This window comes from Mastigoproctus giganteus, chromosome 1 (genome assembly GCF_048544385.1).
Source record: "Mastigoproctus giganteus isolate SK-2022 chromosome 1, ASM4854438v1, whole genome shotgun sequence".
NCBI classification, from domain to species: Eukaryota; Metazoa; Arthropoda; class Arachnida; order Uropygi; family Thelyphonidae; genus Mastigoproctus; species Mastigoproctus giganteus.
The window spans coordinates 173,946,106-173,973,175 of NC_143575.1; positions in this window are offsets into that span (position 1 = coordinate 173,946,106).

Genomic DNA, 27,070 nt, shown 5'->3' on the forward strand with positions numbered 1-27,070 from the left:
GTATCACTACTGTATTATTCAATTTTCGTATAATTATATTACAGAAAAATAAAGAACAATTTCTATTTACACGCAGTTTTTTTTTTTTTTTTTTCTGTAATCGGGCCCGGAATTATTGTTTTTTCGGGTCCCGGGCCAGCTCTCGGCGACCCTGGGAGTATCTTGTGCCTTTATGAGTGGAATCGGCATACTGGTATTTGGGGGTCCTCATATTTCTAAGTGCCACTCAGGCGTAGCTGTTGCCTAGAGGTAATCCCCCGATGTCTCGGGACGGTAGAGAAACTAGAATTAAGAGCTTCTACATATGCAGCACTGTGGCTGAATTCCGAGTCTGGTATGGATGTGTGATGAGGCTGAAATTGTGTGGGATGAGAGGTGAGAAGGTCATTGGTTCAGACGCTGTGTTCCTGGAGTTGGAAAATCCAGCATACCTTTGATAACCCTCACTTCCTGATTAGAAGGTGATTTCGTCAGTTGCCTTTTTTCTAGGAACATAAATAATGTATTCTTTTAGAGGATAAAGAGGGAAACAGATGGAGAGATTAATGACCAAAGTAGTTCCTGTAGAAAAATGCTTCTAAGCATGAGCGCCAGTATTTAACAGGATAAGTTTTGGTTATCCAATAAGGATTCAATTATTTGTCTTCTGTTATCCATATGGGTGGATAACAGAAATAATATGGACGTCATCATCTCCATAGATGATAACGTCCATTAAAATCTTCAGTATGCAGGAATTGATGATTGAAAAGTACACTAAGTTGTATTTGCATTAGCAACGCCTACCTACTGTAATACCTCGTTTGACCACTTTTGCCCATAATAGAGTCCATACACTTCTTGACATGGGCCCCAAAAGTTGTTGCAGTGTGTCGGCAGTGCTAAACATGCGTTGCACAATGGGTTTAGTAATGTCTGCATACTGACAGATGGATGGTCATATCTGGGAACATGAATAATGTTCCCAGATATGACCATCCACCTGTCAGTGATTTCAGAAACATGACAATGCAACGCGTCATGTTTCTGAAATCACTTAGCAACCTGTCAATCTTTGCAGCATGGCGTGTTGTCTCATTGATTTTCATTGTGATCGTGAGAGGTGTACTTGGCTAGCGACGATATACCAAACCATAAAACCACCTCCTCCAGTCTAGAGAATACTAACAGTGCATCCAGGTGCCGTGGCCTCAGGTTCAAAATGCAAAATGTGGATACACCTTTTCCCCAGAGGCTGGGGTTTTTTTCGTCCAGCAAAACAGGCAAATCGACCAGAGAACATACTCAGTTTACAGACACAATGCACGGGTAATAGTAAGAAATTACCGGGTAACCCTGATACACCGATGAGCCAAAAACCTATGACCAGCGAGTCGTTATGCAAATCTAAGCAAATGCAGGTGAACTACAGTGCGTGCGCGGTAGGATACACAGTATAAAAAACACCTGATACTGAGCTCCGTTAATCAGTATTACTCTTGTTCTTCAGATGGGAAAGGCAGCAGACTTAAGCGAGTTTGACAAAGGCCAAATTGTAATGGCCAGACGACTGGGTCAGAGCATATCCGAAATGGCACGGCTGGTGGGATGCTAATGGTCAGCCGTGGTTAGTACCTACCGAAAGTGGTCCGAAGAGGGTGAACCCACGAACCGCCGGCGAGGTGTTGGACGACCACGGCTCATCGATGCTCGAGGTGAGCGAAGGATCTCGCGGATGGTACGTAGCAACAGAGGGGCGACTATGGCTCAACTCGCCGGTAATTGGAATGCTGGTGATGGCAGTAATGTGTCACAACACATAATACATCGAACCCTGCTGAAAATGGGGCTGTGTAGCCATAGGCTGCTCCAAGTGCCCATGTTAACCACAGTTCACTGGCGACAGCGCCTACAATGGGCATGCGAGCATCGAAACTGGACCTTCAGTGATTGGAAGAAGGTCGTCTGGTCCGATGGATCACGTTTCCTGTTGCACCATGTGGACGGCCGGGTACGTGTGCGTCGTTTACCTGGAGAAGTGATGGCACCTGGATACACCATGGGACAAAAACAAGCGGTGGCGGCGGTATCATGCTTTGGGCGATGTTCTGCTGGGATACCCTGAGTCCAGTCATCCATGTGTCGGGCATTCTGACGTCTACTACCTAGGACAACCACTCCTAGACAGGGATACTGCCCCGTATGTGACCACACTGTATATTGAAGTGCGATTGCAGCTTCATTGCTCCTGCGTCAACCTGCGACATTCTTTATTTCCGATTGTAAATAGAAGTTCTCAGAGACTGGATTACAATGGAAATTGAACTTCCTAAGTTATAATAATTCTCAGATTAGCTGAGTCTTATTTAGATCTTCATAAGATACTCAACAAGCAGTAGTTAGATTTTTTTTTTTTTTTTTTTTTTTTAGCTGCCTCTGGCGGGTGCGGGATTATGAGGGGAGCAAGCACTGAACAGTGATAGCAGATCCAGGTCCGGTCTCGTGCCTAGGGTTGGGCTATAGGCAGTAGCTACCCAGGTGTTAGCTGCTCCCTGGGGCAAAGTGGCCTGACACACACCAACAACAGAACATACACCAAGACTTCCAAGTTTTTCTTTAATATCCTTTTCCATGCTCGCTATGTAGAGTTTCTACACCATATCAGGTTTTCAAGGTGGAGATGGGCGACTGCCTAGAAGCGACCCCATTACATGAATACTCCCCCCCCCCCCACACACACACTTTTACCACTATCAACGGAACCGATCCGTGCCAACAAAACATTTCCCACACCATGACACACCTCTAGATGCTTGGGTTGCCTTAACAAAGTAAACAGAGTCCATCGCTTCGTGAGGTTCTCGCCACGCTCTCTGCCTACTAGCAATACGAAACAAAGTGTACTGTGATTCGTTTGACCACATGATTTTATTCGACTGTTCTACTGTTCAATTACGATGTGCTCGGCACCACTGCAAGCTGATTTTTCTGTTGGCTTCCGTAAAGGCAGGTGAAGGGTAGACCAATTTCTTCAATTCCCTGGACATGGTACGGGTGGGGAAAAAGAAATTCTGGGCTTGGTTTAATTCAAATATTGCTGCACACTGGGAGAGTGCAGCAATATTTGAATTTGTTACAAATTTTAAAAATTAAAAAAACAAATAAAATTGAAAAAATTGGAAACTAGAATGATTATTCTCGTTTTTCTTTTGTATTTTACTATAAGCATTACTAAAAGGTTACAGCCAGTGCTGGGATTCAGCCGGTTTGCGCGAACCTGTTCCTAGAATTTCCCGAGTTCGCCCAACCGGTCCCTAAAGGCCGTTTCACACTGAACGCCATGCGAGCTACGCTACCTTTGGTCTATGTTTGGTTTTTCTTTTTTACCTTGAAAAGGGGGAGTAAGGCGATAGAGAACCGGTTTTTAAAGTTTTTGATTCCCAATACCGGTTACAGCCCATTAACATTACATTATCTAAAATTGGTTTTAAAATTTTGTCTAAGATTGGTCTAACATTTTCATTGTCAATCAATAGTACAAGACAATCGATTGGCCAAGTGAACGCTTGGCTTGGCACCCGTACCCATGTGGGTGGGTGGGGGGGGAATTGTACAACTGTCTGAAATGCCAAGGTTGTGTGTACTCTTTTAAACTATGGCATAGATAAGATCAGAAACTGAAAACAAAAGTCTGTATAAGTAAAGGGCTGTCATAAAAGAAGTTCACCTAGTATTTTTTTCCTAATAAATAAGATTTAATAAATTAATTTCTTAATTACAAGGAAGTCTAAAAAATGTGTATTTTAAATGAAAAAATTCAGAATTGCCCACCCCTTCCCCCGCTCAAATCATCTTCCAATCAGAGATTTTGAAAAGGTAACAAATCTACCGATCCCTCATAGCCGTAGTTTCTTTGCCTAAAAAAAAAAAAAAAAAAAGTAGAATTTTTATCACGAGCCCCTTTATGAGGCTGCGCTGCGTCCCTGAAATATAGTTTTCATTCCGCTGCTGGAAAATAATGAGACGCGGAAAGTTACTTTCGAGAAGTGGTACATCACAGGATGAATTGCTTGCTGCAGTGATCGAGATAAAGTTCAAAAAGGAACTGCAGAGCCACTTTTTGTCGACGGGGAAGGTATGAATGATAGATTCTTTTTTGTTTGTTTTTTGGCATATGCAGAAATATATACTTCCTTGCAGCTAGCCATTGTGATACTAATACAAATACTAAACACCATCATACTCCACTTTTAAATACGGTTTGAATCGAGTTTGAAGTGTTCAAGGACAGGGCTCGGTACAAACTAGACACGCCAGAACGCTGTTCCGGTTCGCTAACGGTCAGTTATGTTATGTATACTATATAGCTGATTATTAAAAATAAAACAGTTTATTAACGAGTGTTCCGTCTTGTTAAATTTTCCATTTTAAACCATGTTCAAGGCCCTGCAAAAGAATCATGAGATTCCATAAATGTTGTTATACCGAAGGAGTATTGATGAAGGACAGGCTTGATTTCTGCTTGATCCGTGAAAATGATGAAGACTAGGAAGAATTTTGGACAAAAGAACTTCTCCAAAAGTTAAAAGGAATGTTTAAAGATGACACCTTTAAAAGTTGCGCTAAACAGTTCACAATAATACAGGCAGTTCTTGCTTTACGAGTTCCCGGGTTTACGAGTTTTTTTTCCCCCCAAGTATCAAGTGTCAATAAAATCGAAAATATGAACATTGATTGCAAAAAATGAATGTTAAACATTCATAAATACCGCATTTCAAACCAAGCTTGTAGCTATACAATACAATGTACCCCGCTTTACGATATTAATCAGTTCCAGAAACACCATCATATCGTTAAAATACCGTAATGTGAACCCAATGACACATTTGTTTTTTGGTAATTCGTTTCAAGATCTCGGAAGTTGAAATTTTCGCTCTATAACTAAGCTATTTATCTATCTAAAATGTAATTTTTAAGGTCACCAGCGTGACCTTAAGGACATATAAAAGGTCGTGAGCGTGGTTTGTAAATTGTATTAGTTACCAATTCAAATCATTAAAATGCATCATCGTTATCATATGTTCTGTTATAAGAATCAATTTGTGATATTTTTCTAAAGCAAATTTCTGGAGGTCACGACCATAAAATAATAAAAACAATTTGTACTTTCCGGTTTATTGGGCTTTTCTGTTACTGCAAGCAATTATAAACAGGTAGTAAACCCGATCTTCTTACATTTTCAAAAATACCGACAGCTGGAATTGTGTGGTTTTTTAAAATTATTATGGTGAAATGTGTTTCCCCTTTACTGAAATCTTCAATCGTATAAAAAACATAAATAAATTTTTAGAATCTTCTCTTCATTCCTTTTTTTTTTTAAAGCTTCGTAAACTTGTTACTCCACGCAAATCATGTTAGTTGCAACTTGTGTGTGCTGTTAAAAAAATGCTTATGCATGCAATCATGAAATTTATAATTAAAAGAGATTATCTTGCAAACAAACACCTCTTGAAACATTTCTGAAGAATGCGACTCCTTGTGCAACAAACCAACGAGTGCCGAGCCCATGAGTGATCAACGAGTGTGCATTTAGTCGATGATGATGAAGAATAAACATTCTTTAACATTTGTAAGTCGTAAATAATTTCTCTATTATTATAATTTGCTTGATTTTACAGGATGCATTTTCATTTCTTTCGATAAATCAATCATTATTTAAACATAAACTAATTAGCTAACTAATATCATTGTTGAGAACGTAACACTTATTTTTAACCTTATTGTCTATGGGATATGAATTCCCGCTTTCGAGTTTTCCTTTACGAGTGCACACTAGGAACGAATTAACTCGTAAAGTCGAGAACTACCTGTATATAGCTTTCACTTGGCCATCGGAAGTATGGCGGAAGCGTTTCACGTAGTACCAGATGTATATGCTCTTCTTCCACACAAGAGACGTCGAATTCATAGATAAATTCCTCAGACTACTCAAGGATACTCTGCCAAACAGGAAATTTGGAACAATGACAGCAGATTTCAAAAGTTTATTCCTTACTATAAAAGTTAATAGATGTAATTACTAATTTAATCAGTATCTTTGGCATTAAATTACAGGCCTGTGGTCAAGTAAAGAATAATTGTTTGCGAATTTTAATCTGAGATTTAGATATTATTAAAATGTGATTAGTTTCAGTAATGTGATTTTTTGTGAACTGATTGAATACTGTTAGTATTTAAGTGTTAAAAAATAAATACAGTATTTCCTTTTTTCTCATATTCTCTTATTACAGTGATGATATTAACAAAAATGTTTCGCATAATTTTAAAAATGATGAATATTATATAGTATAAATTCGAGGTGAACAATTCGTAAATGAATTGATTTATACAGATATCTAATAACAACAAAAAAGACAATTGTAATTATATATTCATTCAAATAAGAAAAAGGACAGAGCTACACATGGATAAAAAGAGACATTTAAATGAATGGAAGCATTAGAATTTACATGCGACGTATACAGTGTGCTACTGTCCTTAAAAAGACTGGTAAAAGGTGATAACCTTCATAATATTCCTGACATAATGGTTTTAGTTTACGTTGCATTACGTAATACATGACTTGATACTTCTTTATAATCATACAACCGGAATCACGCTGAGCCAACTTAGTTTTATCTGCCGCCACCTCCAGTCGCATCTTCTGTATAAGGGCCCAAATGGATGGGTGAGAGCGAGACACTAATTTGATAAAACGAAGATTCCAACCTTCGCATTGGTTGTTAGTTCTTTCTTCCCCAGCAAGGGTAGAATCATGTACATTCCAAAGAACGAGAAGGCAATAGCGAATTTGTCTGATAACTCAAATGGGCCTTCTATGCTTATCTTCATGCAATATTAAAATAAAAATTATTATTTTTCGCTGGGAGGGGAAGAATTTTGTTCCACCGGAGATAAAAGTCAACCCCAGTCACTCCCCCTCCCCTCCGATTCAACACTGTGAAATAGCTAAAGAATTTTTCCTTTAAATTCTGTTAGATCAAGTGGTTATATTTAGTTTTTAGGGGAAAAAAAGAAAATCGGATATTTTTTCCACGAATATTTTTTCCGGGATAAACAAAATAGGAAACAAAAGAAAATTTTTATTTTTTTAACACTTAAATACTAACAGTATACAATCAGTTCACAAAAATCACATTACTGACAATAATCACAGTTTAATTATATCAAAATCACAGATTAAAATTAGCGAAAACCCATACAAATCATAATCAAATGTTTAAGTATTATAATAACTTTAATACTGTATACTTAAATAATCTATCTGAACAATAATACTTAAATAATCTTAAGTATTATAATAATAAGAAGAAGAAAATGGAATATTTTTTCCGGTATATTTTGTCCAGGGATATTTTTTCCAGGATTTGTTTTATTTTCCATTCGAATGAAATTAGTTTTCATTCGTTTCGGATACAAACCGATAATTTTTATAGACTAAACCAGAGGTTCCCAAACTTTCTCGGTTTGCGGCGCCCTTAGTAGCTCAGTAATTTTTTCACGGCGCCCCTAGGCCAAAAGAAATCCCTAATAGTTCCGTTTATTAAGTAGTTAGGTCCAAACAATTTAATAAATGATGTTGAAACTGTGAACTACCTCAAGCTAGTAGTTGTCCGACATAGTGTGTGCATAGTATTAGGGTCAGGCGCCGCCTGTGGTTCCCACATCTGCGCCATATGTACACTGTGAAGAAATAATGTTCTACGTTGAATACGTAATATTGTGTTGGGTTCTGTTGTGTCCTGGAATTTGGCCGCAGGGCCCTTGGTGGTACCCCACGTTGCCCGCGCACACACACACAGACACCACTAGGAGGTAGCCAGGCCGCCCATTATTCTCTGACTACCCCTCGAGGGGTGATCAAACAGTTCTGAAAACGGGATATATAAAATATATTAATAAATTGAAGAGTCCGGTTTTTTTTTTTTTTTGTTATTTTCTTATAAAATAATACGAAAAATTTGTATAAATGTCTTCTGCAGTTATTCAATTTTATTTTTTTATGTTTGTAGGTGGAAGAACGAATTTCCAGCAAATCACATATCGATCAAAAAGGACAGAAATGCTAAAGAAATCCATGAAATAATGACTACAGTATTTGTGAAGTATCATCCAGTTATTCTAATGTTGCAAGGTTCAAAAGAGGACGAAAGTCAGTTGAGAATGATTTGAAGTTATCGGCCATCTGAAGCAATCAGTTCCGAAACAATTGCAATCGGCGAAGAAAATGAAAGTGGACATTCGGAAATGACCGAAGTTCGCGTGCAAGATGGGTTCTCAGAAGCCTTTCCACTCGTGAAAAACATCAGAGGGCGGAATCATCAAAAGAAAATTCAAAATTAATTATACCCTACAAAAAAAAAACAAAAAAAAACGGGAATACCAGTACTATTCCACGAATCTGAAATTTGGAGACTGTTCGTCAATTTATGGGCGTGTCTAGTTAGGTCAATACACCCAAGTTAATCTCCTGAAAATGCATTGTTACTTTGATTCTATCGTCAAAGGTTAAAGTAACAATACAACCCCTTTTGCCAGGGCAAAAGTTTCTTTTTTTTAATTATTTGATTTCTGTTGCCCACTCTTTTTATGGGAGGAAAATGCAAAAATTTCCCAAAATCAACCGTTTTTCAGCAGATAGTGTAACATCACGTTAGTTTTAATTTCAATATTTTGTCATCGCTGTGCTGTGTGGTTTGTTTTGTTAGTGATTATGTATTTCTTAAATTAAATATAAATCTGAAATTCATGTTTAGTGAAAACGGAAAACTTTCTTGCTATTAATACTAAATTTCGCCATTTAAAATGAAATCTGTTATTTTAAATGATGGAAAAGTCAGATAAACATCACAGAGTGGCCACTTTATTAGATATACCTACCTAATAGTGAGTAGGTCCCCCTTTGCCCTGACAACATCCTCGATTCGTTAGGGCATGGATATGAGGTGATACGAGCTCTTCAGAGTAGGGCACTCTACTCTAAAGAGCTCCTAATAAATGGTAACGTGTAATTGTTCCGGAGTATACATAAATAATAAAAAATTTATTTGTTTATTCTTGGAACAAGTTCCGTACAATTCTGGCCTTGCGACATGGCACATTATCGTGTTGGATAATGCTTTGTCATAAAGCCAGATATCGTCTGAGATATCCTATCCATCACAGAATAAGAGTTGTACATTCTGAAATTCCTTTGGTTGCCATTCTCATATAGATACACTGCAGTCGCGAAGGGATGCGCCTGGTCTGAAACAGTTTTCAGATAACTTGTGGCATCGAAACGTATCTTCATTGGTATCAAGAGGCCTAATGAAAATATTCCCACCGTCTCTACCAACCTGCATTGTTAACACCTGGCAAGATGGGTACATGGATTCATACTGTTTTCGTCATATTCTAGTCCTCCTATCAGCGTGAAACAGCAGGAACAGAGATTCGTCAGACAAGGCAACGTTTTATCAAACCTCAACTGTCAGTGTTCCTGAGCCCACTGTAACCTTATTTTTTGCTGACAGGAGTATAATTTGCTTTGGTCGTCCGCTGTGATATTCCATCTGTCACAAAGTAAGAGTTGTGAATCTGAAATGACTCTTTGGTTGCCACTGTTGTAATGGATTGTTATTTGGCTGATTTAATACTGCATAGGTTTGTCAGTTTCCACTGGCCTCTCACATAAACGAGCTGTTTCCTTTGGAAAGATGTTATTTGGGTATCGGACCAGTGCTCCCGAGATCCAGTCATACGTGAAACCCTGAAACCCCAGCAAAATCGCAGTTTAAAGAATACTCATAACAGCGTGTTTGGCACCAACTACCGTGTTCAAAGTCACTCAAATCTCTCCATTCTCTCACTGAATTGCACACATATATCATCAATACGTAGCCCACTTACTTTATATCACATAGTACGAAATGTGATGCTGTTATGAAGAAGCGCTCCATTTCACGAAAAGGATAGATTTACCTAAAAAATGTAACCGGTCAGCGTTGAGCTAAATGATAAAGTACAGAATGAAATATCTGAAAAGCCATTAAAACTGAATCATAAAAAAACTTTAAAACAGTGATTATTCGAAAAAATTAATTCATCTAACCTTCTTCGCGTGAAAATACATAAATTCTAAACCCACAAACCTTAATTATCAAAATACATGTAATCAATGTTTACAGAAATTGAATCCAACAACAACTAAAAGGGAAATTTTTTAGTGGTTTAATAATAAAGATAAACAGTATCGAATTTTTATGTTTATCTTTCTCCTCCTCCCCCTTAGTTCAGGCAGACACTAATTGCACAAATGAAACATTTGAATTATGCTTATTTTTTTCTCCAAATGAACATCAGTCTGTCGTTTAAGAAAAGAATGGAATGGTATTTAGATTTATTTAATCTTATAAAAAATTGTCGATTTTAATTTAAATCCTAAATATACAGTTTTTAATTGTAGATACGTAGAAATAGTAGGTTTTACTTTTCAGCTGTGTGAAGCTAAACAGAAAAATCAAAAATCTGGCATGAGCATATTTAGGTAAAGATTCAAAAATCAGATACAACCTAATTCGCAGTTTTCAGATACACAAGTTGTGGGACTGTTTTGTGTTGAAACTGGTTGTTGATCTTCCGAGTGATTTTAGATTGATCGAATTCTAAAATTACAGTAAACCTCGATTCAACATACCATATAATAATAAGGCCTGTCCGCAAAATCCGATTGTCCTTTGAACTCAAAACAAATGCACCGCCCTCCGTAAAGTATGCAATCACAAGTCGGTTTCATTTTGGCATCAATATCACTCACTTCATTGGCGTGTTGATTCCCATTTAACTTCTATAACACGCTCCACCACCTTGGATAAGCTTTCTGCTTGTAGACTGCAAGCAAGTATAGCCTTCCATTCCTCCTACAGAACAATGACCAGTTGAGCTACCAGTGCGGATGTGCTGGTCTGGCCCACACGCGATATTCGAGTTCAACCTCTAGGTATTTCAGAGTTGAAACTGGACTCTGCGTTGGCCATTCCAAGTTTTGTACATTCATTTGCTATGTGGTATGAGGTCTATCCTTTTAAAACAAACATGGGTTTATACCAACGAACTGCCACAACATAGGAGGCATAGAATTGTCAAGAACGTTAAGGTAGGCGTGCCACGAGAAACAGCTGCATGACTCCCACTTCCTCCGAAATTCATTATTGGCATAATTAAGCAATTACGCAGTATGAGATACTAATTCTGATTTTTGGCTTATGCTTGCTCTTCCAGGAAAACCGAGGCTATGGAGCTGTGAGAGTTATGTTCGCACAGACCTCAACTCCTGTTGATGTTCTGGAGGGATGTCTGACGAGATTGTCGTACTCTCGTTCCTAATCACGTGAAGTGAGCCTTCGTGGTCTTCCTCTGCGTGGACAGTACCACTTCCATTTAAAGACAACAGTTGACTTTGAATAAGTAAACAGTGTATGTTGAAGTTTGAATAGTGCAGGTTATCAACAAGTTCACGAATTAAGACACCAGTAATGTGACATTCGACAATGACATCTCCCCTTCTCAAAATCAATCAGCTCAGCTCTACATACAAATGCTAGAACAACTAACTTGTGTGGCTCATACGACTTACACCAATCTGAGCATTTGTTTATCGTAAAGGTCCAATGGACTATAAAAAACAGAAGTCCCGAATACTTTAGAGGAACAATGTACATCAGTGGTGAGCTGCCTTTTTGTTATGAGGACTAATCCAGGAGGAAAAGAAAATATACAAGTGACTTCAATGGTCATAAGAAAGAACAAAAACGTTTAATAAGGGTATTTCGGTTATTCCTATGTGATTATTTATATTTTATCGTAAATAAATACTGTACTGTTTGATTCAGAAAGTTTAATAAACGATAAATGACATGTAGCTTTCGGGGTTAAATAGACCCCTTCATCGGCAATTCTAACAGGGTAAAGACGTTAGAGACAAAATTTTTAACGAATAGAGAGTTGTGCGTGCAGTGATGCGCGCATGAGATTAAACATTCAACTACTAGGTTGCTGCTCATTATTATTGCACGGACGTGTGTGGATTTCCTGCCAGCGTTTATCCAGTTTCAAGATAGTTGCCTCTAAAGTAGGGTGTAGCCTTGTGCCCTTGCAGCGATTCATAGTTCTTGAATTGCACTAGATGTTAAGTGACTCTAGCCAGAGGCGGTGGCGAAAGTGGCCGGCTTGGTCAATCACTTCATAATCGTGTTTGGGGTTAAGGTAATGATGAGTCGACCAGAAGTGTTCCGCGATTGCGGACTGGTCAGTCTCACCAAGGCGGATTGACCTGTTGTGCTCTGCAAGGCGGTCTTGAAGGCGTCTCGAGCTCTCCCCTATGTAGCAGCTGCCACAATCTTTGAAAGTTATGCGGTAAAGCGTAATCAGCGAGGAAGCATTCTTTCTGTACGCTGTTGAGACCATCAGCTTCTATGGGCAGAATTGGTAATTTCGTTTTCTGTTCACCAACTGGTCTGTCCTTCCTAATATACACACTACTGGTTGATGTTTTGATATTATTTTAAATCAGAAACCTATATTAAAATCAAGAGTGTGAAAAATACGCTTTTAAGTTAGATATGAAACCCGAAAAAAAGCAGGATTTTTGAATAAAGTGATTATGAATTTTAACAACTTAGTTAACACGAAGTGAGTTGCACTTCAGGTGCGTTAGAAAATAGTATTAATTCATGATTTATAACAAAATAAATCAACCTGGCTATATGAAAATTTGTTACAAACATTCCTAAACTATTCATAGCAAGCAATGAATTTTGAAATGGATCAGAGCTCCTCTTCCAAATTTACAATAATGTTTCTGTAGGGAAAATTGAGGTGGCAATGCTATGGAATCGGAATTGGAGTCAGAAGTTTAGAACCATCCCAGGAGCCAACAGAATATATGTTGAAAATTTGATAGCAATCAATATTTACATATCGATTAATGTGAAAACAAAACATACTTTCATTTATACCGATTTTTGTAGGAGGGAGGTGGAGGGGGAAACGAGGACTGTGAAATCGCAATTGAACCTGAAATTTTCCCAAGGACCAACAGAAGAACATAGGTTGAAGATATGGAAGAGTGTCGGGCAGACACGGAAATGAATAAATTAGATTTGAACACCTGTGACGTGCCCATAAGCAAAGAGTCTCCCATTAACGTTGCTTAATATTTGCATGATATTCTTGTAATATTACACTTTTAAATTTTTAATGATTAATAAATATAAGAAATAATTTTGTAATCATTTATTCAGACAAAGAGAAAGTCATATTTTAAAAAAAGTTCAATAAATATAAGGATTACAATCAGTATTAAATACATATGAGGAGGAGAGAGGGGGAGGGGTAACGGTGTACTGCATGAAGATTGGATGAGATTTAATGTGCCACGAAAGGAAAAAAGTTGGGAACTGCTGCCATAAATATACTGATAGATGTAAGTTGTTTTATCGTTTATATTTATTTATATCTTGTATTCTCCTTTGTGATTAACTAATACGTTACTCATCTGTTTCTTTATTGTTTAATATTTTTATTTTTCTCTAAATACATACATTTTCATAAAATAGGTTGTTAATTCTGCTGACTTAAAATGTAAACACACAAAGGGAACGTTTTTAATATCCCCAGGTAGCATCAGTTTAATCCTTTCATTTTGCTTTCGTAGCCCAACTGGCCATCCGGATTAAGTATTCCTGTTGCTTTGGCTCAATTTGACCACCATCCAACGTATGGACGGTTGGAACCCTGGGGTGTAGCAACTGAGCAATTTAACTCAAAAGCAAGGGATGCAATGGATTTAACAATGCAAGATTGTCTTTGTAATCGGCTTTGATATACAGTACTTGTATTATACTTAGTTGGGCGAGGAATAATTCTGAATAGCTGCGTACGCTCCTCTCTGAATTACTTAATACTTATCCAGAAGACAATTATATCATCTCACTTATGAAAAAAAAAATAGTTTCTGAAAAATGCTTTTTATTTTAATGTCTCTTGTTATAGTCAAAAAAACAAAAGGCCGGCACGATATACAAAAAAATAATTCATTCACAACAGTGATTGAATTCAGTTAATGCTTACTACACCACATACAAACGAATCTGGTTTAACAATGTTTTGAGTCCATCAGTATCAGCATGCTTTGGACCTCGGGTCCAACTTGAAAACTACGTTTATATTCTGTACATTTTACCGCCGTGGGTAGAGTCAAAAAGAATTCCTGAAAAAATGCCCCAACGAAGAAGAAGAAGAAGAAGAAAAAGAAAAAAAAAAAACACTCTGGAAAAACTCCCCTTCCCACAGAAGAAATACTGATTGAATTATCCACAGATTATTATTATTTTTTTCAATGAAAATTTAAATTATATATTAATGATAAGGAATCAAATTTCTAGTTTTCATTCTGTACACTTTTTGTGACTAACGGCTTTCAAAACACTTTTTCATTCTGCCCACAATAATTTTAAATACTATACACTTAATCTTTCATCAATTTATTGTATTTTCGAACACTGGAAGCAAGTTATTAGTCGCTTCAGGGTTCATACTAATTAAGGTTGTGGTAACAAAAACGACTCAAACGTTCAAATGCTTTACTTAAATAATAATAACTTTTAGTTTAGGAATACAAAATTTTATATTTACAGAGAACTCTTTTTTTAATGAAGACTCTACCGAAATACGAAACTTATGGTACTTCGTACCATGCATGGGTTGAAGGAAATGGTGGCGAGAGAATGCAGGAAACTTTTCTTTAGATTCTAAACGTGGTTTTCACCACTTCAAGTTAGGATATCCAATAAGCAAACTGGCAGTATGCACTTGCACAAATGCAAATTACCACTGCTCTGTTTCGATTTTCATACTGCGAGCTATGCCGCATGGTCCATTACAGATGGGATGGTCACAATTCAATGATCACTGAGTGTATATACGAACATGCCAAAATATATGTAAAAAGTAAAGTGTGTGTGTATTTAAAAAAAAGGATGGACAGCACTGATCCAGAGCTTTGTTACTTTCATCACAGCACAGACTACAATGCTGCTCTAAACCACGTTGTGATAATCTAACAAAGACAACTCTCTGTCTTCTGTCAGTACAACTTGCAAAATCAATTTCATGGAATAGTAAGCTTTGATTGAAAGACTATTTTCGGTTTGTATTTGTGGTTAGCATTTGTGTATAACTATTACGGTTGTGTACTTCTTTCTCTATACAGTATTACTCTCCAACAACTATTATATTTAAAATTTACTATTTATTTTATTTATTTCAAAGAACGCATTTATCTTCATAACATGGGGCTATAAGCAAAATCGCCATTCACGATTAATTTTCCAGGAACCTAACCTTGCTGTTAAGCGAGGTAAATGCTTGTATTTATTGAATCCGAGAAAAAATATACTTAAATAATCTTAAGTATTATAATAATAACAATAAAATGGAATATTTTTTCCTGTTACCGTATTTATGCAGTTTTGTAGGTATTACACACATATTTAACAACATACGAGTTATTTACGCGTGGTTATTCAGAGTTAGGAGAAGCATAATAAATTATTTGCGCAGCTTGTTCTTCGATAAATAAATAATATATATATATATATATATATATATATATATATATATATAATTCGAACAATAAAAACAATATGCAGTTTTCGGTTTATTGGGCTTTTTGTTTGTACAATCTGTTATAAACGAGTAGTAAACTCGATCTTTCGCTTATTATAATCAAAATTCAATTTGCAAACTTGATCACTATAATCGGAGCTTACTGAACTTACTGTATGTGCTTTACCAAGCTGATGGAGATTAAGAAACATGGTCTGAATTGCTTCATTGACTTATGAGAGCGTTTCAGAATTTCTCTCGCGTATAAATAAATAAATATCAGCTTATTAGTCACTCATCTAAGTAATTACACTAACAAGGAAGACTAACCCACCTTGGACGGCACATGGTCAAAGAGAGGCGCCCCCTTAGCCAGGTGGGCAGGAGCAGCAGTGCGTAGCACACGCTTCTTGATTAGACCGGGGTTCGAGCCCGTGACCACCAAATACGCAGAATGTGGAAAGGTCAGGGAATGACCACCGCATATCCCCGGAGCAATATGACCGTAGTTGCTAATGCTCCTAAAAACCAAATAACAAACAAACAAATAACAAGCCAAAGAGAATTCAAATACAACATAGTAATATCCCTTTGCGCAAACGTTTGCTTTGCACTAAATCCTTAAGGTGCAGAACTTATCCGAGGTTAATATTGAGAAACTAGATTTAAACAATTACGGAAAAATCGCTTCCTCATTTATGTTAAAAATATATATATAATAAATAATATAATAAAATAATAATTAAAGTATTAATAATAATTATAATAATAAATAAATAAAATAAATGCATGAATAAATAAAATACAGATCTCAATTTGAATTAAAAACCAAATAATCAAAATATGCAGTTACAATACTACAAACAGGGTTTAGTTTAAAATGCATGTAGCAATGTAGTACACGCGTTAACTGGCCGTAGTTCTAACCGCACGTGACTACGACGACTTTTGATGATTAAATTTTTTAATGTTTTCAAAAGATCTCAGAATTATGTATTAAAATGCTAACTAGTTAATTTGAATTTACAAGCATTTATCAGTTTGTTTGTTTTTTTTATCAGTCAGCCGTTTTCGTGAATATAAGAGGAAAAAAAAAAAAAAAAGATATTGCTCATAGAACAAAAAATTAAAAAACTTATTTTGTTCATTTGTTCAACTAAACTAGCGGTTGACGTACGTTACATGATATTTTTTTTAAACATAATGCAAATGCATTTACTAAAAAATTCTATCGAAAAATACTGAGTGCATTCTTAAATTATTTCATAATAATTTAACAATTTTATTTATATAATTTTACATTATTATTAAACTACATCTATCTACAAAAATCTACATCTATTTTTATAAATTTACTATATGTCACCTTTATATTGATTGGTCAAGCGTTTTACCGCATGGTAATAATTTCAGGCTATTATATAATATTCTTGCTAAATATATTATCTCATTTAGTGTTTGCGTTGAAATAACTAAAACCATGAGGCGTCGGTGTATTGTGGCTATAAATTGCATATATATAAAATCCGAAGTCCCGGGATTAAAACCTGGATAACTTTGGCTTAAACCAACTCGGCCATGATGTCGATAATAAAAAAAAAAAAGAGGGGGGGAGACAGAAGGACTTATAAAAATTCGTTTCGTTGAGAGGAACAAAGTCATTTTCAAAAGCAATTTAGAAAAACAGCGATTACAACAAATGTGACAGCAGAAATGTTTGTGTATTTATTTTTTCTGTTTTGTTTTTTTAAAAATTATCCATCCATATAATTAATTTATTAAGCTTGGTTAGTAACTACGATCTATGAAATACATTGAAAAGGAAAGAATTATTAATTTGAATTAGATTAAATTTATTATATGTCAGAGGATGAAATTTGTCTTTCATCCCGATTTTATTACGCAGAAGAGAATTAGTTTGAGAACTTCGCTCAAAATACCATCAAAGGCGTTTCCATTTCTTTGCCCCCTTTGTAGCCCTTAATTAACCATTCACCGTTGGCCGAGATTCATTATATCGGAAAGCACAATTTAGAAGCTTAACATACGACAAGTTTAATCCCATTACTTCAGGGAACCAATTGTGGCGGCGTTTTTGAAATATGCAGACCACTCTTTAACCATTCAGATGGGAGCAAATGCTTTTATACCTTTCGGTATTATAACGCACTTCATGAACTTCAGAGATACTATTCGAGTAGAAGCAATCAATAAGTGTGGACATTGAAGATTTTTGATTTTTAGAAATAATGGAAAACTTTAAAGAACTTGATTTGAAAACGCTCGTGTCCACTATAAGCAAGGGTCTGGACGTGGATTCTAGCAATTGTATGGATGAGCAAATTGCTGTTGCTCTAGAAAATTTTCACCTATGGAAAGAGTTTCGTAAATTCACAAATGAAATGGTGATCGGACGCAAAGGGAGGTAAGCCGTATAGTATCGAAACTGTGAAGTGACTTCGTTATTGTTTGCAACGTATCTTTTTTTTTTTTTTTTTCATATCAATGTCGTTTAAATAATTATCTTATTTTTTTATTTACAAAAATTGATAATTCTTGATGATTATCTTAGAACGTAGATACAATTGAAACCTTTTTTTTTTTTTGTTAAACAATTAAAAGAATGAAAAGTAAATTAGAATGCATTGAGCTTCTCTAAAACCCGTTCTCTTTTCGATGTACAGTATTACGTTATCTGGCGGTGGTCATGCCCAAAAAGTTGCAATGGGGGTTGGTCCCCCTGGCAGGTCCCCAATTTTGTTTATTATTTATGGAGGAAGTTTTTGATTTTTTTGAATTCTGTTTGCAGCATACCAATATTTCGCCTTTTCTTTGTACACTGCAATACTTATTTTATGTTAAGTTTTTTTTTATAAATTGATCAGTATTTTCTATTTTTACCCACAATAGGAACGTAGAGCATGTATTTTCATTAATTAGCAATCAATGGAGCAACATTAGAAATAATATGGAAACAAATACTGTGAACTAGTATCGGTTACTTATAATTTGAAAATGGATTGTAAAAGATTTTATAATTACTTACTTTGTAATCCAGACAATTGGGATTTTTAAATATTGTGCTTTATTTGTTTGATTTTTCATAGATACCGTACTGTGTGATGTTCCTTTTATTATGTTCATTCTTATGATTATATAAATAATTTTGTTCTCCTGTAAAACAGTGAGCTAATTTATAATGCAAGTATACTACAATACAATACTTATAATGCCTTCCTTATTGCAGGCTTATGATATAATCAATGTAATATTTTACATCTCAGAGAAGTTTTATTTTAGTGTTCATTCTTAAAAGAACTACAAATAATAATAAAATTATGGTTTAAAAATTTAGTATTATTATTTGTCCCAGGGGGGGCTTTGTCCTACTTTTCACTTTAATTGAGGGGGATTTTGTCCTAGGGGGTGTCCGGATCCAGAAAATGATTGACAGTAACGATAAATATGTATTATAATTTTTTAGTAATAAATACAATTTTTAAAATGTCCTAGTTTTGAATTCTATATCTGGTAACCCTAAATAAAGATGGTATTTTTCTTTCTTCCTCTTAAAAAGAATCGATTATGGTTCATAATGATGAATAAAAACATAATACCCTTAAAGAGATCTCTCTTCTTCTTCTGGACTAAACTGCAAATATTATCGTAAGAATAGCATATTTTTGTGTTAAGGTAAATGCTATTATACCATGGCTCTCGTATCACTTCAATGATAATGCACGTACCATAAATAATAAATTTCCATTTAATCTCTTGTACTCTCATCAGGGCTGGAGGAGCAACATTAGAAATAAAATGGAAACAAATATTGTGAATATTATTTTGTTAGTTACTTATAATTTGAATATGGATTGTAAAAGATTTTATAATTACTTACTTTGTGTTCCAAACTTACTGAAAATGATTGGCAGTAACGATAAATATGTATTGCAATTTTTTAGTAATAAATATAATTTTTAAAATGTCTTCGTTTCGTCCTCGTTTTTAAAACTAAAAATGTCCTAGTTTTTGAATTCTAGATCTGGTAACCCTAGGCGAGGGTAGCATGGTTTTTTTTCCCTAGAACTGGGGTTTTTGCGCCCAACAAAACAGAAAATCGAACTCAGAACACACGCAATTTACAGACAATGTACACGGAGCAACATGGCTTTAATTCTAATGCCCCTAAAACCCTACTACAACAACCGATGTCTTTAACTAAAAGAAGCTCTTTCACTCAGCAAACTTTCTTGTATTATACTCGATTTGGGCGATTGTCCACAGTCATTCATTCATACAGTATAATTTATAAATAATACGAATCAAAAGTAAATTGGAAAATAGTATTACAGATTATGGTACTTGATTTAATTGTAATAAACTGGCCTATGTGAGAATTACTGTTTAAAAATGCATACGTGAGCAGTTATAATGAATTTATCCCCCCCCCAGCCAGATTTAGTGATCTTCAACGCAATGCGCTTACCATAAATATTAATTGTCTGCTAACCAGTTTTAATAATCTTTATTGTATGCGCTTATCTTAAATTCTACAAGAAATTCCAAAGGTAATTGCTTTAAGAGAAATTGTTACAAAATATGTGACCTTTTTTGTTCAAAATGACACTGAACCATGTTTTCATTTGTAATACGTGCCGAAAGACACCAGCATTCAACGAATCAAAAGCAGAAAGGTATTAATATAGTACTGTATACATATTTGTTATGATTTTACCTAACAGTGCACATTGTATATACATACTAAGTTTCATCATAGTATAGAAGAAAAAAAGGGGGAAAATGTATATATTCTGCTTATAGCACGATCACATTGATTAGAGGAGCACATAATAATGCGACAAAGAATTATTAACTGTTGTTTAGTACTAATTTGAACTAAAATAACGGTCAATGACCAGTCAGCTACTTTAGGCTCTTACGCTCAAGCGTATTTCAAAAACTTGCATGACAAAATTAAACTCGAGAAGAACATTATGTAGAAATTGCTACTAAGTAAGTTCCAAAAAGTAACTGTCCTCTCGATCCATAAAATTTGTATCTTTGGATCTCTGTATATATTACAAAACCAGAAATCAGGGACGAAGAAGGTTTCAATCCACCGAAATCCGAAAACTTTGCCAATTTATTAGGTTGTTGAGGCTGGTTGGATTTATTGTAATAATTGTCCTCTCGTTCCAATAAACTAATTAAATACTTCAGGTGATAAAATATCTTCTTTAAACCGACCTGTATGACAGTTCTACTCAAATTATTAAATGTGATGTGATTCGCAATTACAGGGGAAGAGCAGAGTCATATTTTCGGGACTATCTACTTTTATGTAAGAAATAGGATATTGTATGTTTTTGTCTATAATGCAATTATAATAAATAAATCTTCTTTTGTACTCCGGGCGAGTCAGAGGAGTTCATAAGATAGAGAGAATACCAGAAACAGCACTGTATTTAGTAGTTACGTAGGTTTGAGTCGCTATTGGACTGTAAATAGCAAATAATAATAAATAAATTACTACCGCCTGTGGTCACAGTTATCTGTATGAGTTGACCAGTTGCATTCATTTTTATACAGTCGGCACCTATTGCAGAGATTTTCTCTAAAGCGCTCGAATTTGTGTTTGTTTTGGATGCTTAAGTATTTGAACTTTTCAATCCCTCCGGGACAAAGTGAATGATTGCTTCAGTTATTTGGCTTCCTCGCTCCTTCTCTGTAGCTCTAAAAACATTCGCACCTGCAATTTCTTGCGTAGAAATTGTCAATTGGATGCACGTTGTCACTCTACTGGCCTGACGCTTTTGTTGAAAAGCCTGGTTTCCACCAGTGACGCGGTTGGTCATCATCCCGTGTTTCTTTTGAGCAGTCGTGAACTCTCATCCAGTGTTGCCATTTTAGCGGTTTTCCCGCTAGATTTAGCGGAATTGCTCAAGGTTTAGCGGATAAAAATATGAAATAGCGGATAGCGGATTTTTTAGCGGGAAGAGTATAAATGTTTAGCATTTTATGTATTTTGGCAATGTAACATTTATATTAAGAAATATTAAATTAATTGTTCAATTAATTAACAATAAAAATAATTCATAATTGAAATAGTAGGGATATCATATTTCATAGTTTTTTTTTATATATAAAGCGAAGAATCGGTTTTATATTATTCTGGATTTCCCTGAGGAGAACCCCAACAATTTTACGTAGTTACGCTCGCGGTCAAACGACCTGATCATTGGGTCATGGCTTTAAATTGTTGAATCAAATCTAAAAATGTGGAAAAAATTCTAATGACGCCTTTTTTTGAAACAGCGAAGGAATGGCATTGGATAATTTTTCTTCGTCGTATTTGTTTGGCTTCCAAGAAATGCGATCCGAATTACCGACATCTCTTTCAACGTTTCTAATAACCACAGAGCAATAAGTAATAAGAGTAATAAGTAATAATTATTTCTAATAACCACAGTGTAATAATATCTTAGTATAGTCAGTCCACGTATAGCACGATAGTTGTATTCCTAGAAACCCTCGTGCAATGCAAAATCGTGCGTTTTTAAAAGCCCATTTTGAAATAACTCGTTTGACTGACAAATGTTATACTGCAGAACTTCTTTATTCAATGTTCAAAGATGAAAGTAATTTAGCATATCTTTTATTTTAAAACCTATCTTATCTGAAGTACAAAGAGTAAACAAATCTTTTGAATCAAATACTGCCGATCCTACATTATTACTACATGATTTAAACATGCTATTGTCGATGATTGCCAATCAAATGTTTTTACCAAATACACATATTGAAAAGATAGAAGAGGACATTAATAATTATTTAGACCCTAAGCCATATTTAGGTTACCAATTTGAAAGAAAAATAAATGAATTAATAATGAATAAACTTATCACAACAACAACAACGGATGAAATGGCAATAAGAGAGAGTTGCCGTAATTTCTTGATTGATTTGTATCAGCAATTAAAACAACGCCTTCCGGACAACATAAAAGAATTAGAAAAAATGTCATTAATCTCAGTTAACAATATGTTAAAGCAACAAAAAGAACCACTGATAAATTTATTACAAAATTTAAAATTGTCTGAAGTAGAAATTGAAAAAAATGAGCAACAGTATATAAACATTACTCTCGTTAATTAAATGGGAAAACATCAACAATACAATGAAGTTTTGGTCAGAAGTTTCGAAATATCCAGATGCAAGCGGTAAAAATCCATTTAAAGAAATTAGCGAATTTGCATTGGGTATTTTAATTTTGCCATTATCCAATGCAGATGTGGAAAGAATATTCAGCAACTTAAATCTAGTAAAAAACAAAACACGCAACAGAATGAGTGTTGGCACGGTTAATGCAATCTTATCAGTACGATACGGGCTCAAAAGAGTTGAAAAGTGTTGTAAAAATTATGTTTTACCTGAAGAAGTGCTTCGCAAAATAGGTACATATGAAGCATATGATGAGGAGGTATTGAATTTCGAAATTAATTTAGATTTTTAGATATTGATTTTATATTAAAAACAGAAAAATAAATAACTATTTATATATACTATTTGTTTGTTTGTTTTTATTCACTACAAAGTACAAACAAATGAAAATTTAAAAAATTTGGCGGGTCAAGTGCTAAAAATAGCGGATTTTGAGTATGCGGCTAGCGGGAAATATTATTAAGAGTTGGCAGCACTGCTCTCATCAAACAGTTTAGGAAAATAAACTAAATCTTGTTTTTGTTACTGTTTTATTTAACTTGATGTTACGCAAATGAAATTTGTAGTAATATTTTAAATATTATTTTAAAAATGAAAAGGTTTTTATGATACATTATTTTATACTTCATAAAAATGTAAGTTTGGTAAACATGTTGTATCCGGTTCCTTATGAGAGTGGGTTATCGGTCTAGGCATTCAGATACTCCATTCCCAGTCTCTATTAGTCTCTCGACAGAAATGCGAGTAGTGTTCTCGTTTTCCTACGAAATTAATGGCCAAGTAATGCTTTCTCATGAGTTTTTCTTATCAGTTAGCTGTGGTTGTTGTTGTTGTATGGTTTTAGGAACATCGGCAACTAAGACCAGAATGCTCCGTATGTACTGTCTGTAAATTGCGTATGTTTTATGGTTGTTTTTCAGTTTTCTAAACGAAAAACTATGCTACCCTCGCCTGGGACAGACTAACTCAGCCACGTTGTGAAAAAGGCATAGAGAAATATCTCACGTCATCCACAGGATTCGAACTCAGATATTTTCCACCCGGTGTGGGGAGGACGGCGATTCTACCAACTATGCTATCACGAGGGTCATGAGTAAGCTAATATCAGAATGGATAAACTGGAGTATTAACTAGACTGTATACGATTACATTTAAACCTCAAATAATTCTGCACAAATGAAAATTACAAAAAAAATAATAAATAATAATAATAATAAATAAATAAATAAAATGAATGCAGGAATAACATCACGATACAGGTAAGCGAATGCGAATTACAGAAGGTTAAATTCCATGTAGCCTTGGCCTAAAATGGGACGAGGGTCTAACCTTCGTTCAGAATTTTGATTTCATCAAAGTCAAAACCTGTGCGGCAATCCTGGCCCTTGAGATGGCCCAAACGGATCTGTATCCAGCCATTTACCATCTCTATAGGTATTCTAGAGAGAAATCTTTATTGCTACAGATGATGATTACATAATAATGTAGTTGCAAGTACCTCACAGCACTATGGCCAGGGGGTTAAAGTAATATGAAGGCAAGGTTCCTGAATAAACCAAAAGAATAAAAGCATAAAATAATAATAATTAAGTATACTAGACATTTTACAAAATACATAACATAAGAATATATATTGGATTTCATGATTGTATACATCGGATTGAATTGAATAATAGAGTACATTGATAGGGGTCCGGTTATAATAGTGGTGGCCTTGGCCACCTAACACGGTGTATTCTTTTCCTGTTGTCGATCCTGACTAACTTGTTGAAGTCGACATCTAGATCCTGGACGCGTGCTGACATCTGCGGAAACAGGATCGATCCGACAGGCGAAGGCGTGTTCGAAGAGGGCATAGCGGTGGTGTTGCTCGCAGCTGCACTACTGGGATCCTCATGCACAGTTGTCCAAGAAAAAAGGAGAAATGAAGATGAGACCAGTCATGAGCTTGGCCGTAATGACGAGTCTCTTTTCATCAATGAGCCACGTAAGCCTTGGGATTTCCAGTGTATTGGCCATAGCGGTGGGTCGGAGCTGCGGAGGTAGGTTGAGCTTGTGGCAAGCCCACTTGAGGAGCCAGTATCGGAGGAGAACACTGGTTTGGTGGTAGAAGGAGATGCAGATGCCCAAATCTCTGCAGCATAGAGATGCGGGAGATAAACTATTGTTGCGATGTAACTGACCATGCTGGATTTATCAGTTGCATGTTACAGGTGCTGCTCGCATAACCATCTCAGTTTAGCGGCTTTTGTGAGAAGCATGTCTATATACTTTCCAATCTCAAATCTCACCCTAGAGATAGGCAATAACCACAAGGAACATTCACACATTAACTCAATTACTGTCTACGCAGGTAGCACAGTGGTATCGTCACCGGGTGGAAGAAGCCCGGGTTCGAATCCCGTCGATGATGCGAGGAACTTTAATGGGCTTTTTCACCCCGTGGCTGAGTTAGTCGGTCTCAGGGGTGGACAGCAAGGACAACAAACGGACAAATAGACCATAGAACACACGCAATTAACAGACATAAGACACACAGCACGGCAGATGAATTTCATTATTCAGGTAGCCTAAATATAATAATAGTTTAAAAAAAAATAGCTCAACTACTCACAGGAATTGTGGATGATCCCAACATAAACAATCTTTTGAGCTATCACCATGTCTCCCGCTTCCCACGAAACTATACACAAGACCACCTCTTCGCAGCAATATTTAAAAAACCTAGGTAGGCTAAGTCAATTTCTCTCAGCAAATACCACAGAATTTTTGAATTAACTTAACATTGATCTAGAAAAGGTTTGCAAGGATTAGACCTACAGGTAGTAGTAGTAATCGAGGCATGTGATGCAAGAAAGCAAGCTTATGTAGCATCAGCCCAAAAAAAAAAAAAAAAATTTCACACATCCATTCCCTCTAAACGTTTGTCCAGTTCCTCTTTGAATTAATTTAAGCTATCAACTTCCACAACGACAGATGGAAGTTCTGTCCAGCAATCAACAACCCTCAGGCTAAAGGCAAATTTCCGCACTTCCATTCTACAACTGTCTTTCCTCAATTTGAACTTATGTCCCCTCAGGTTCGCAGTCTGAGCAAGAGGAAGAATCCTATCAGAATTGAGCTTGTTCAACCCATTCTTGTTACTCAATTTGCAAATCTTCGGCGACTCGTACCATCGCTGCAGCTCTAGTGATTGTCTACCAGATAAAACAGCCACAGTTGCGCCTTTGATAAGAATTAAACTGAAAATTTAAACTTTTTGAAAGTTAGACAAATGTGTAAATAAATGTTTAAATGATTTTCGAATGTAATAGTAAAGCATTTTGTATATAACTCAAAGGGCGACCGCTCCTATAAACTTTGTAACCTCATACTCATGGAGGCCAGCTTCACACCTAAACACGTTGTTACCGTAGGATTTTAGGAGCATCAGCGACTAAGTTCATGTTGCTTGGTGTATATTGTCTGTAAGTTGCGTGCACGAGGTCGATTTTCTGTTTGCTGGACGAAAAACACGGGGTTTTCCGGCAAAAAAACCATGCTACCATTGTCTAAGACCGACTAACTCAACTAATTTGTGAAAAAATGTCATAAAAATTCCTCCTGTCATCAATGGGACTCGAACTCGGGCCTTTTCCACATGGTGTGAGGACTGCGATCCTACCAATGGTGCAACCCACGGAGCATTTATGAACGTGACACACCATTCTATCCAAAGATGTAAAAAAAAAAAGAGAAAATCAACATTACAAGGCTAGTGTTAAGTGCAAAGTTCCAGTACTATCCGGGTTTGAGCTGACCACGCGTTTTCAACCACATGACTATCTGATTCATGATTTTTTTTTTTAAATTGAATGCGTTTACTAAAAAATGTAATAAAATACTGGGTACATTTTTAAATTATTTTTATAATATTAATTAATCAATATATTTAAATAATTAATTAGTTACCGCAATTTTTTAATACATAAGTTTACTATACTTAGTAAGATTCCTCTTTTCATTATTAAGATATGTAGCCCTTAACTGGTGGACTTACTATCACATACTTTAAATAGAATCATTAAAACAGTCACTCTGTCCTAATGCCTGGAAAACGTACCACATAAAACCAATATCTAAAACTAATAGACCTAAAAACTGGCAAAACTACAGAGCTATT